This window comes from Meriones unguiculatus, chromosome 17 (assembly GCF_030254825.1).
Source record: "Meriones unguiculatus strain TT.TT164.6M chromosome 17, Bangor_MerUng_6.1, whole genome shotgun sequence".
In the NCBI taxonomy this organism is placed as follows: domain Eukaryota; kingdom Metazoa; phylum Chordata; class Mammalia; order Rodentia; family Muridae; genus Meriones; species Meriones unguiculatus.
The window spans coordinates 53,105,255-53,116,999 of NC_083364.1; the positions used below are offsets into that span (position 1 = coordinate 53,105,255).

At 42.1% G+C, this 11,745-nt stretch overlaps 1 long non-coding RNA gene across 1 annotated transcript; it reads left to right on the forward strand.

Moving 5' to 3' along the window:
* Window positions 1–4,860: 4,860 nt before the first annotated feature.
* LOC132648735 (uncharacterized) lies at window positions 4,861–10,621 on the forward strand. Its single transcript, XR_009587115.1, has 3 exons — window positions 4,861–5,151; window positions 8,110–8,155; window positions 10,070–10,621. It is a non-coding gene; the product is annotated as an uncharacterized LOC132648735 (long non-coding RNA).
* Window positions 10,622–11,745: the final 1,124 nt, after the last annotated feature.

Consider the following 11,745-nt stretch of genomic DNA (forward strand, 5'->3'; position numbering starts at 1 on the left):
TAATGTCTATATTTAGGGAGAATGTGCTATCTTTGTTACAGCGTGGGATAAAGGACCCTTTTCATCTAGATCTGTGCTTGCCAGTGTACATTTAAGTAGAGAGCTGTATTTGTAACTGATATACTATTCTTTGTACTGTATTTCAACAAATGTTAAACAGTTCTAACAACCTAGTTGTTCTGTAAGTGATCTTACCAAGTAATCACTGAAAAAATGGGGCTAAAAGAACACATAAATATTTTCAAGTTGTTTTAAGTTTGTTGGGACTATGTGCAATTTTAGCATTCTTTTATACGCTTTTCACAGTAGACATATAACAAAGGAAAATTATTAAAAATACAATCATGTATCTTGCGTTATTTTTACACTAAGCTAATTTATATCCCAAAAGTAGGACTTTTGTTACCCACAGGAAGCGACTGTTTCAGAATAAAAGGCTGGCCGGTGTGGCTACTGTTCTGAGGGGTTCCTGGCTGTCTTGACTGGAAACTGGCCCTGGGAGGAGGAGCAAACAGGTGCGTGGGATTTCTGGGACGGTGGGCAGAGCCTGGGCAACCGAAGACCGAGGATCTTACAGAACCTGGGTCCTTTCTGCAAGCAAGCACCAGGGAAGCAGCACGGGGCTCTGCAGGACTCCCGCATAGTGAAGAATTAGCCCGCCATTGCAATCTGCAAGCGTGTAAAGCCGCGGGCGGGCGTGGGTACTTCCTTCTCCTTTACAAGGTTGTTAAAGATGAGTATGTGACAGGTTTGGCTCTTCTTAGGCGGGGCCGGGGGGTGGTGGAGAACCCACATAACTGGAAAGTCTCTAACCGGCGATTCTCCAGGAGAATCTTAAGGATGGAAAGTTTTTACCTGGGCCGGTGTGGGCGGGAGAGGACCCGGCGAGGAGCAGGGTGTGGCCGGATGCCTGCCTCTGTGCGGGATGCTGTGGACGTTCGGGATGCTCGGACTGCGGGGGCGGAGTCCGCCCGGTGTCGGGACGCAGATGGTGGGACCGGAGGAGGACAGCGCATCGCTTCCTCCCGCGGCTTAGAGCAGCGGGAGGTGGCTTCGTTGCCACTCGGGGCAGCCCCCGCGTGGGCTGCCTTTCCTTCGGCTGCCGGCGCCGTCGTCGTTCCGCTGTGACAGGTCCTCCCAGCGCTTTGCAACTTCGGAGGAAGCGCGGCGTGGGCGCGGCTGACAGCTCCGCGCACGCTCAGCTTCGGTCTGGGCCCCGCCCACCGCGCGGCCCCGCCCACGGCGCAGGCCCCGCCCACCGCTCAGCCGGGGCGGCTCGCGGAGCTGCGGCTGTGAACCGGTCCTGTGTGGTGCCGGAGGGCGGAAGGACACGTACGGGTTTTGAGTTAGCTGTAAACACTGCCCGCATCCCCAAACAACGCCCGCACGGGACCCACGCGGCGGCATGGTCCTGTGCTTCAGAATAAGCGCTTTTCTCCACCGGGGTTTCTCAGCCCCCCGCGGTGGTGGCCGTTTGGATGGGGTGATCTCTGGGTGTGTCGACAGACTGTATCGAGTTAATGTTTTGCAGCATCCCTGGTTTCTAATCACTAGGTGCTGGCTTCAACCCTTGCCCCCTCCTCGATTCTATTAACAAACAGAAAAGTCCCCGATTTATGCAAAGTTTGCGCATGTACTTGGGATCTAGCAAAATCGCCCTTATTGACTCCTGTCCCACAGGCTCAAAATACAGGGGTCGGGAAATGTGACAAGGTTATAACTTCAGTCTCACAGGGTTAATGTGCTTTGATCTCAATTGTTCCAAAATATAAAGTTTATTTAAAAAAAAGCTTTATTGTTTGTTGATACAGTTTAATTCTAGGATTGAGTCGATCACATAACGCATTTAGATGTCAATTACCTTTGGCTTCTTTCCATTTAGGGCAGTTCTCCATGCTCTCACGCCTGCTGTTTTCTTGACATTGATGAGGGTGGGTGTTCTTCCAGAATGTCCTTCACTCTCTGTGTTTGATTAATAAGACTGGTGGAACTTCTACCCAGAGGATGATATATCCAACTCTCCTGCTTTCAAATGACTATCTCCCTATTCTAACAATTTGCTCTTTTCTACTTCCCCTCCTTCCCTCCAGGGATGAGGGATAGTACCTCTGCAAATTTATATATATTGCACTTGAGTCAAGATCTATGTTTTCTATTTTCTTTCCCACATTGATTAGATATCGTCATATTCTAAATTTACCCCGCTTTAATTATAGTCTGTACAATCTATTGCAATATCTGAATGGGTTAGTTCCCGCCTCATTGCTGCTTGCTTTTTATATTCTTGTTTTTTTCCCATATAAACTATAGAATATAGCTCCATTAAAATATTTCTAAAGAAATTCACAATAATTTGATGTTTCCCTATTAGAGAACAGGGTTTATTTTTCTTTTCCTTAAGGTCCAGTTTTGGGGAATTCAGCAAGACTTTTCTAGTGTTTTCCACATAGGAGGCTTACATGCCTTGTCCAATTTATTTCTAGGATAGTTTCTTTTATGTTTGTGCTGTAAAATAGGATCATTCCTTCTCTTTTTCCCTGTAGTTGCTTTTTGCCCTAAACAATGAACATAATGATTTCTATATGTAATTTTATACCTTGCTGTTTTATTTAATTTGTTATTGATTCAGGAACTTTTCATTGAAAGCATCTTTATTCTTTTCCGTAATTGCAGTCATTATTCACGGAGGCCCAGATGGCCTGTCCTTGGAGCCTGTTCTTATCTGACACAGCTTTAAGGGCTCTGAGAGTGTCTTTGCTTTCTGCTGTGTCAGAGTCCTTGTCTTATCCCAGTGTGGTTCTGCACTGTGCTGCTTGCCCCGGAGATAAAACCAACCACTTCCAAGGAGTCCCCACAGCTTCTGAGGAAAATGGCGTCAGGATGCTCAGGACTTAGCATTGCTTCTTACTCTTCCAGAAGACTTAGAAAATATGTATTTTTTAGAGAGAAAAATAACAACATAAATCTGTGGGAAACAGTCAGGTTCTAGTGAGAGATTATAGGATAATTGCTTACTTGGAATGTCGCACCTCTTCTCATGCTGAGAGTGATAAATTCTTGAATTTTATAATCATTTGCTTTTCCCTACAGTATTATAACTACTAATAAAATGCCAAATGTAGTTAGTATATCAGGATTTGCTTAGTTCATATTGTTTAGTTCAAACTAAAATTAAATACACTATCATCTTTAAACCCACTATCATCTTTAAGTGTATGCTTTTGCGTGGAGTATCTAACTTTATTTTAATTTAATTTTTAGTTTTTTTATATAGATATCTACATCTCTCATTTTTATTCTGAACATGCTTCAGCTGGATCTTAAAGCCACTATTTTTTTTTCTTAGAAATTCTTAGTATCAACTGACATTTCCCTTTGTCTAAGCTTCATTTAATAGAAAAATTGAAAATTTCAAGACCAGAGGTTTTTATTACATTTTGATGCTGTGATTTGTACAGTTTTATAATATTTTGATAGAAAATATTTTGTTATATTTTTTCATGTACTCTATCAAAGTATGCCCATTTTGCCCATGAATGTAAATTCTAGGCAGTTTTATTGAATAATTTTGTTAAATTTAGGCTGGATTAAAAGATTGTAGTATATACTATTATTATTTATTTCATTTTTCCTCAAAATAAATTATAATTCCTTTTATATGAACATAGTTGCTGGGTTATTGACTATATATGTTTTCTTTTCTTTTTTTTTTTTTTTTTAACCACCACAGAACGTAAATTGTGGGAAAATAAGATGTGTTTTGTTTAGATGATTTGGAGTCTGAGTATCTCATTTTTGGGTTAAAAAAAAAACCTCAGTTCTTTTTTTATTAGTATTTTCTTGCTCTCCTTTGCATGTCATTTTGTCTATCTTTTTGATTCCCGAAATCCTCATCATTCCTGAATTATTAGGTTTGTTGTAGTCTTTCATACGCGGCAGAGGTGGGTTTTCCCCCTTTTCCAGAGAGTAAAGCCCTTTAATTGGCCAACGCATTCTGTCTCAGTTGTCTAATTTATAATATTTACAGGTGTAACATGAGTTGAGGGTGATCAGTGTTGTTGAGAAGGGTGGCAAAGGTCAGCCAGCCAAGGCTGAGGAGGGAGTGGATCTTCCTTTTCGCAAGAGCTTGGCAAAGTCACTCAGAATGTGACTTTTACAGAGACACTTGCAAGACAGTGAAGGGATGATCTTTGGATAAATGAGGCAAGAACCTTCCTGACAGAGAACATTGTGGGCAGAGGCCCTACAGCGGCAGAATACCCACACTTGGGTTTCTAAACACCCTTTACCCTTCCAAGCCCTTTCGATTGCAGTGATCCCTGAATTTAATGGTCTTCAAGTCTGTGATGTTTCAGTGTGAACTTTGTATTCCGCCCCCAGAAGCCAGATAAAGATCTCAGAGATAGCTTTGGGCTGTTTTTCTGAAGCTTATGGCTACAGGGAACTTTTTTTTTTTTTTTTTTTTTGGTAGCAACATACACATCAGTGAAAAATACCCTGACTAACAAATGTTCAAACGACACAAAAACATCCACCCTCTGTACTTAGAAATAGACAGGGTATTTTGATTTCTCTAGAACTATTTGGTTTAAAAACAGATCTAAAACAAAAGAAAACAGAAAAGTGTATGGCAAAGAAACCAGCATGAAATGGGAATATGTTTGAGGGAAAGAAGGGATGGGTTAAATCTGTAAACAGAAAGGCAGAATTAGGGATGGTAACAGAGAAGGGACAAACTTTATATCGCTATGGTTAATTACTTCTGCCTTCTCCACATACTCTGTTTGGAAAACACTTTAGCTTTCTCTTTTTCTGTCCCATTTACCTTTCATTTACTTAAGCCCAGCTGTCACAGTGAAATCTGCCTAAGTCACAATTCACATAGAAAACTGAACCGCGCATTGTAAAATAGGACACAAAACAAAAGACTTCATCGGAGCTGAGATCACCGGGTTCACACAGAGCAGCGCTAGCTACCCTTCCGCCGTGTTTCTCTCAGCCTGGGACGGCTCCTGCATTCCCGGTGTGCTATTGCCCCCTGCTGTTCATACGCCAGCATCGACGCCGGCCACGAAGGCCTCAGTAACAGCCTGTGTTTACAGCTTGAGCTCAGACAAGTGATTCAGGAGTCGAGCAGACCCATTCCAGAGGGTAAGTATAAAATAAAATTTAAAGGCATCTTTCCTGACTCCCTAAAAGGTGGAAAAGAAAAGATTCGAGGTTTTGTTTTGCTTTGGGTGTTGGTTTTTTTGGTTTTTTTTTTTTTTTCCTCCTTGATGAATTCAGTTCCATTTTCAAGTTCGTGAGGGAAGCAAAGTCCAAGGCCGTTGAGGTAGCATGAAGACAGCAGGGAGTAGATTAAAAAATAAAATGGAGGCAAAGAGGATTTGCTAACAGTGATATCCACACTGCAAGGACAAGACAATCAATCCTGAGCAGTCCCTTGGTCTTTCCTTGGGAGCCTGGCCAGAAACTCACTACATGGAGGAGCCTGGATGGGCCCTTTCTGTGCTTCAATTTTGCTACTTATTTCTGGGTTTGGTCACAGAGGTTTCGCAAAGCTGTTAGAATATGGCTGGGCACACAGTCCATGGAGCTCATTTCCTGAGTGGTTCTTAGACAGCCAAGCAGGTCAGGGTCTGTCTCCCAGAGGTCAGCCATGTGCAACTGTGTGGCCTGAGGGAGCGTAGGAGCTGTGTGATGTGGGTTTCAGGATTCAGAGCTCTGACTTCCGTGGGCTCCTGCACAGCAGCGTCCCAGCCTCCCAGTGAAGCAGCAGGTGCCAGGCCCGCCTGTGGAAGCTAGAGCCTTACTTAGCTTTTGAGTAGAGTCCACTGTCCTTTTCTGTGAGCCATAGGGTTAGGGTAAACCACCCAGCCTTCTCCTGGTTTTCTTATGCTGCTGTTAATTGAGCGTTTGCATTTCTGCCCTTATCACATCGTGTAGGGCAGCGAATGAAGGCTCGGTGGGAACTTGCCCGTTTGCTTCCTTTCCACAGAGCTGATGACCATGAGGCCCATGTTCAAGAGAGCTTTTACATGTAGGGTTTTAGAATAAACATTCCGTCTATCGTTGCTTTAATGTATAAAATTCAGTTTGCTGGCACAACCCTGTTTACTGTCTACAACCCAACTTGTTCCCAGTTACCTGCCTTACCTAATTTGTCATCGCATGGCAATATCTAAAACAAATGAAAACAAAACTGGAAGCATTAAATGGTCCCTCATTTTCCATAACTTACGGCTCCCCATCTTCTCTCCATGGGTTGTACTGTTGAGTTAAAGTTTTATTCTGCTTTTCTATCTGACGTTCAGGGACTGACAGAGGAAGCTGATCCTGCCTCGGAAGCCCTAGAGGTCAATGTAGACACAAAGCAAAATAGTCCAGTGGATCAAAACATAACAAAACTGTAGTTCCAAGGAGCTGGGACTCCGTTATTAAATAACCCCGGCGTGTAGATAATGTATGCACAAAGCTCATACATGTAAATAAATTAATATAAAATGTTATTTAATTTTATGTGTATATGCTTGTATCCATGTGTACCATGTGCACGTAGGTGTCTGTGGAGATTAGGGTCCAACTGGATAGCCGTGAATCACCATTTGGGTACCGGGAATGGGATGTACACCCTCTGTAAGAGCAATGTGCACTCATGGCCACTGCCCCATCTCTCCAGCCCCAGAAAATATTTTTTGAATCATCTTTATGATGCTTATTTTTAAACAGCATCTTCTCTCAATTCAAACTGGCCCAGGGTTCTAGGTGTTTAAAAATATTTTATGTTCATAAAACCACTTTTTATAATTGGTGCAGAGGCTTGCTTATAATTCAGGTCTAATCTGTAAACTGGACGGTCCATTTATTCATAATGTCACATCTATTACACAATTACTGTGAGTCCTTATGACCATTCAAGGGATTGGGTTCAAGACTAGTTCTAATGCTTACTCATGCAGCTGTGAATTCCATTTGCCAGGATTCCAGGAAATCCCACTTGCAGAACAAATCGGGTATCTGCCATTGGGTCCCTCAGACTTTGTTGAGGTCCCCATTGCTCAGTTTTTCTCTTGACATTAATGCTGACGGCTGGAATGAAGACAGAGCACAGTCTAGGCTAGTTTGTCTTTGTCCCCAGCAGCCTCTAGACACCAAGCCTGCTATAAGCAGAGGTACAAGAGGCTGGGCTGGGTGAAGAGAACCTCCCATGCACAAGCATTTCTCTTCCTAAGGACACTGGCTTGTTCTTCTCCTGTTGGGGAAATATTATATAGCAGCCTGTCTCCTCTTGTGACAAAGTAAAAGCTAGTCCTAAAAGAAAACAAACAAAAAACATGAACTGGACCTGGGTTCAATTGCCTTCACCTACTTGGCAGCTCACAACTGTCTGTTCCAGTGGCTCTGACTCCCTGATGCAGACATATGTGTGGGCCAAACATCAATGCACATACAAATAGAAAGAAAAACTACTTTAAAAATTAAAAGAAGAAGGAAAGAACAAATAACCAACCAACCAACCAACCTCAGCAACAACAAAACTCCAGTGTGGTGGAGCATGCCTTGAATGCCAGTATTTTGGAGGCCAGAGTCTGCTGGTTTCTGAGTCCAAGATCGGTCCCATCTACACTCATTATGGGGCAGCCAGGGCTACGTAATGAAGAAGCTCTCTCAGAACCAAAACAAAATTCTGCTTTCTCTCCGCTGAGCTGGGGAGTTGTTAGCAGTTGATAGCAGCCTGGGAAAGGGAAGAGAGCTTTCTTCAGGAGTGGGGACATTGGTCCATTTTTATGCTCCAGTGTATATGAGTATCACTCATTGGACTCATGGTTGATTTAAAAAAATAAGAAGACATGAGGGGAGAAGGATACATGTCAGGGTGGAGGCTAGGAGGAGTAAGGAGTGATTAATGAGAGAAGGAGATGATCAAAATATATTATATACATTTATGGAATTCTTGAATAAATTAAAAAATCCTGTTGAGCTGGGAGGTAGCTCAGTGGTTAATTGTGTGACTCGTATACACAAGGCCCTGGGTTTCACCCTCAGCACTGCAAAAAGTAAATTGAAAGAAGAGATTTATCTGCTCTTTTTGTTATATCTCTCTTCCAGAATTTTCTTGAATGTCGATCTAAGCAGCTTAATGCAAGAATGAAAGGTAATTCAAGTCTTTTTTTTTTTTTTTTGTGGTGATTACACCCCCAGATTCCAGTGGGTATTTTTGAGAACACCTATTTTATGCTAAGAATGTCTTTCAGTTCACCTGGTAGGAGAATGAAGCTTTGGAAATCTGGGGTTGGGTTCGCTGGGAAATCCTTCACAGCCATGACACACTGGTCACTCTCTAAAACCCAATGGGCTTCTGTCCATGTGAATACACTTTATGAATGTTTCAAGGGTAAAACAGTGTTCAAATCAGACAGCATCTTTTTGTAACCAGAAGGTTCTTTAGTTGATGGGGAATCCTGACCATTGTTATTAAGACTAGAAGCAACTACCGATTTTCTGAAAAAAAAATTTTTAGCTCTATACCTCATGCAGTGAGGCTCGATTGTGCACTGTAAAGAGAAACACATCTAAAGCATCTAGATGGATTAGGCGTCACATATTTGACTATTTACTCAGATAATTTCATAGGTAAATGAAATTGCTTGCTTCAATACAACATTGTAGTGTATTTTTATGGCATATGGAAGAAGGATGTCTTAAGGAAGATGACCCTTGCCTTTGAATCTGGACAAGGACCTAGGTAGGCTAGTCTTGGCTTGCACTTGGGGAAGTCACCTGAGCCTCTTGTCTTTGCATCCTCACAACAAATGCTCAGTGCTGCTCACACTTGAGGAGACTAAAGGTCCAGGGTCACATGGCTCCATTGGTTTGACCTCTGTGAGGGTGTTAGCAGCTCACTATGATAGGGGCTAGCACATCTTCAACATCAAGGGAAAAGAGAAGGAAGGGAGGAGGCAAGAGGGAGGCAATGGAGCCGCCTGGTCTTGGACTGTCAACTTCCCAAACTGAGCTGAATAAACTCTTTTGAGTGAGCTTAGTGATGTGAAGACATCTCTAAGTCAATCAATCAATCAATCAATATTTAAGTTGTTGTACTACCTGGTATTTTATTTCCTGAGATGGAGTATTTCCTGGTAGCCCAGGCTGGCCTAAAACTCAGAATCCTCTTGCTTCAGCCTCCCACGTGTACTATACTTTCATATCTGTTGATCTAGATTTCTCTTTGTTGGTATATATAAAGAAATAGAATTATTGTTGTTAACTCTGCTACAAAAGCCTTTATTATATATTAAGGTATTGATGTTTCTTCTTTTCCTCCTCCTCCTCCTCCTCTTCTTCTTCTTCAAGTTAAATGCCACTGTATTTTGTTGCTATCCTTTAGGTGTCTTCACTGTCTTGCTCATTTCCTGAACGCTGGCCAGGTCACCCCTAGCTCTGAGGGTGTGTTTTCACCTGGGATTCAGGGCTTCAGGGGTTGAACTCTAATATTGCTTCACTGTTACCTTCTGCCTTCCAGATACTGTCCTTGAGATCTGTGTCATAACTGGGGTCATTACCATCTGATCATATTGTGATAAGATATCAGCCCTACTTTTATCTACAACTGCATCTTTCTTGCACTCGATACCATATGTAGATGTGTCTTTTCGGGAGCAGATGATTTAGCTAATACCTTATGATTCTTTTCATATACTATTTACAGCATTCAAATGGGAGCAATAAGGAGGGCTAGGCTCTAGGTGGGTGAACTCTGCCAGAACCCCGGTTATTGAATTTCCATCTGGAAGCCATTGTAGATTCAGTTAATTACAGCCACTGTGATTTCTGCCATTTCTAAGAGCTAAGAGGCAAGTGACCACAGAAAAACATGCATTGTTTTGCACGATCTGTTTGTAGAAATTATCTCCCTTAACATTTTCTTCCCCTTGATAAACAAAGAATGAGGCAGGGAGTCACTTTACTTATAATGCTAAGCACTTACTAAAACAAAACAAAACAAAAACAAACAACGAAAAAAATCTTCATAATATGTCTGCTTATATTTTGTTTTTGTTTATTTTAGTTGACAGCTGCAGGAAACTGTGCGCTGCTCACCGCAAGCACGGAAACCCAGCAGCACAGACCAGCACAGTCCTGGAACACGCCGACTATAACCCAGCCACGGCGTCCCTACCTGTGCACGTGGCTTTGTTTAGCTCCTTACAGTGGAGAGAAAGGACAGAAGCTGGACACTGGGAAAAGATTTTATGTTAAAAGATGAGTGTGGGAAAGCAGGAGGCGGGACATGGGATTGGACGAATGTGCGTTACCTTCTCAGGGCTTCTACAACAAATTACCTCAGCGTTTGTGGCTGACTCTGGGACTGAAATACGTAGACCTGAAATGCTAAGAAATAGTGGTAAAATTTTATTTTGTGCAATAAAGCAGCGATTGATTGGGGAAGGCCCCTGACATCTTTCTCTGGACCCCTCTGTATGCGCATGCAAAAGTGCACATGTGTACTCAGGTACATGCAACACACACACAAACCCCAACATCTAATGAAAACAAGGCCATGGATTTGAGGGAGAGCTGGGGAGTACAGGGAAGGGTGTAGAAGGAGGAAACAGAAGAGGAAAATGGTGTCATTATATTACAATTTCAAAAAATAAAGTTATTATAAAATGTATGATTTAAAAAAATTCTCCTGACTGCTTTGTTATATCATTTTCCTGTCTGCTCTTATTAGTGAATGATAAGTGAATACTTCCTGACCCAGAATTCATTTCCAAAAGATGTCAGGCAAGTTTATGGCATCCCAGGGTTACTTATAATCTGTACTATGCAATTTAGCGCCTAATTATATTGGGTTTCATATTGTTCATTATTGTGTCATTATGAGACTCTGTCCCCTCAGGTAGATTGTGTGATCTTAAACACAGCGACCATGTCTTCAAAATCCTTACCTAGTGCTGCACAGATCGACAGAGAGGCTGACAGGTCCATTAAGCAATCCCATCCCTCTACTTCTTATAGAGTACCTGTCATGGCGCTAGTCTTATAGACAGAGAGGCAATGTTTCCATGTCTCCAAAAGGCTTGTCATCACAGGGGAAACCAAGGCAGGGAATTGTTTTGGCAGGAGAAGTGATTCCCTTTCTCCTTCCTTTAGTGTTAGACCGTGGCAGATGGAAGAGCAAGGCATGACCCACTGTGCTGCCATTATCATTTTGATGTAGATGGTGGTTGGCACTTTCCTCACAATTTCTTCAGTTGGGTAAGCCATCTGATGGTGTCTGACCCCTGGGGCCTCACTTGGCTGAACAGCTATGCTAAATGGGTTGGCACACCTTCCCTTTCCTTTTTTTTTTTTTTTTTTTTTTTTTTTTTTTGAGTGAACACATTGCTCAGGGAATCAGATTCACATTTTCTTGTTTTCTCATACCAGTGGGGTGTGGCCCCTTGGAGGTCAAATGATTCTTTCACAGGGGCCATCTAAGACCAACAGAAAACACAGATATTTACATTACAATTCATAACGGAAACAAACTTACAGTTTTGAAGTAGCAATGAAAATAATTTTATGGTTGGAGGTCACCACAACATGAGGAACTGCATTAAAAGGATCACACCATTAGGAAGGTTGAGAACCACTCTCTTATCATATGGTAATATATTAATAACACAAAATAAAAACTGCCATTTTAACTATTCTTCGCAGAAAGCTTAGTTCAGTAAATTCATACTGTTTTTACAAATA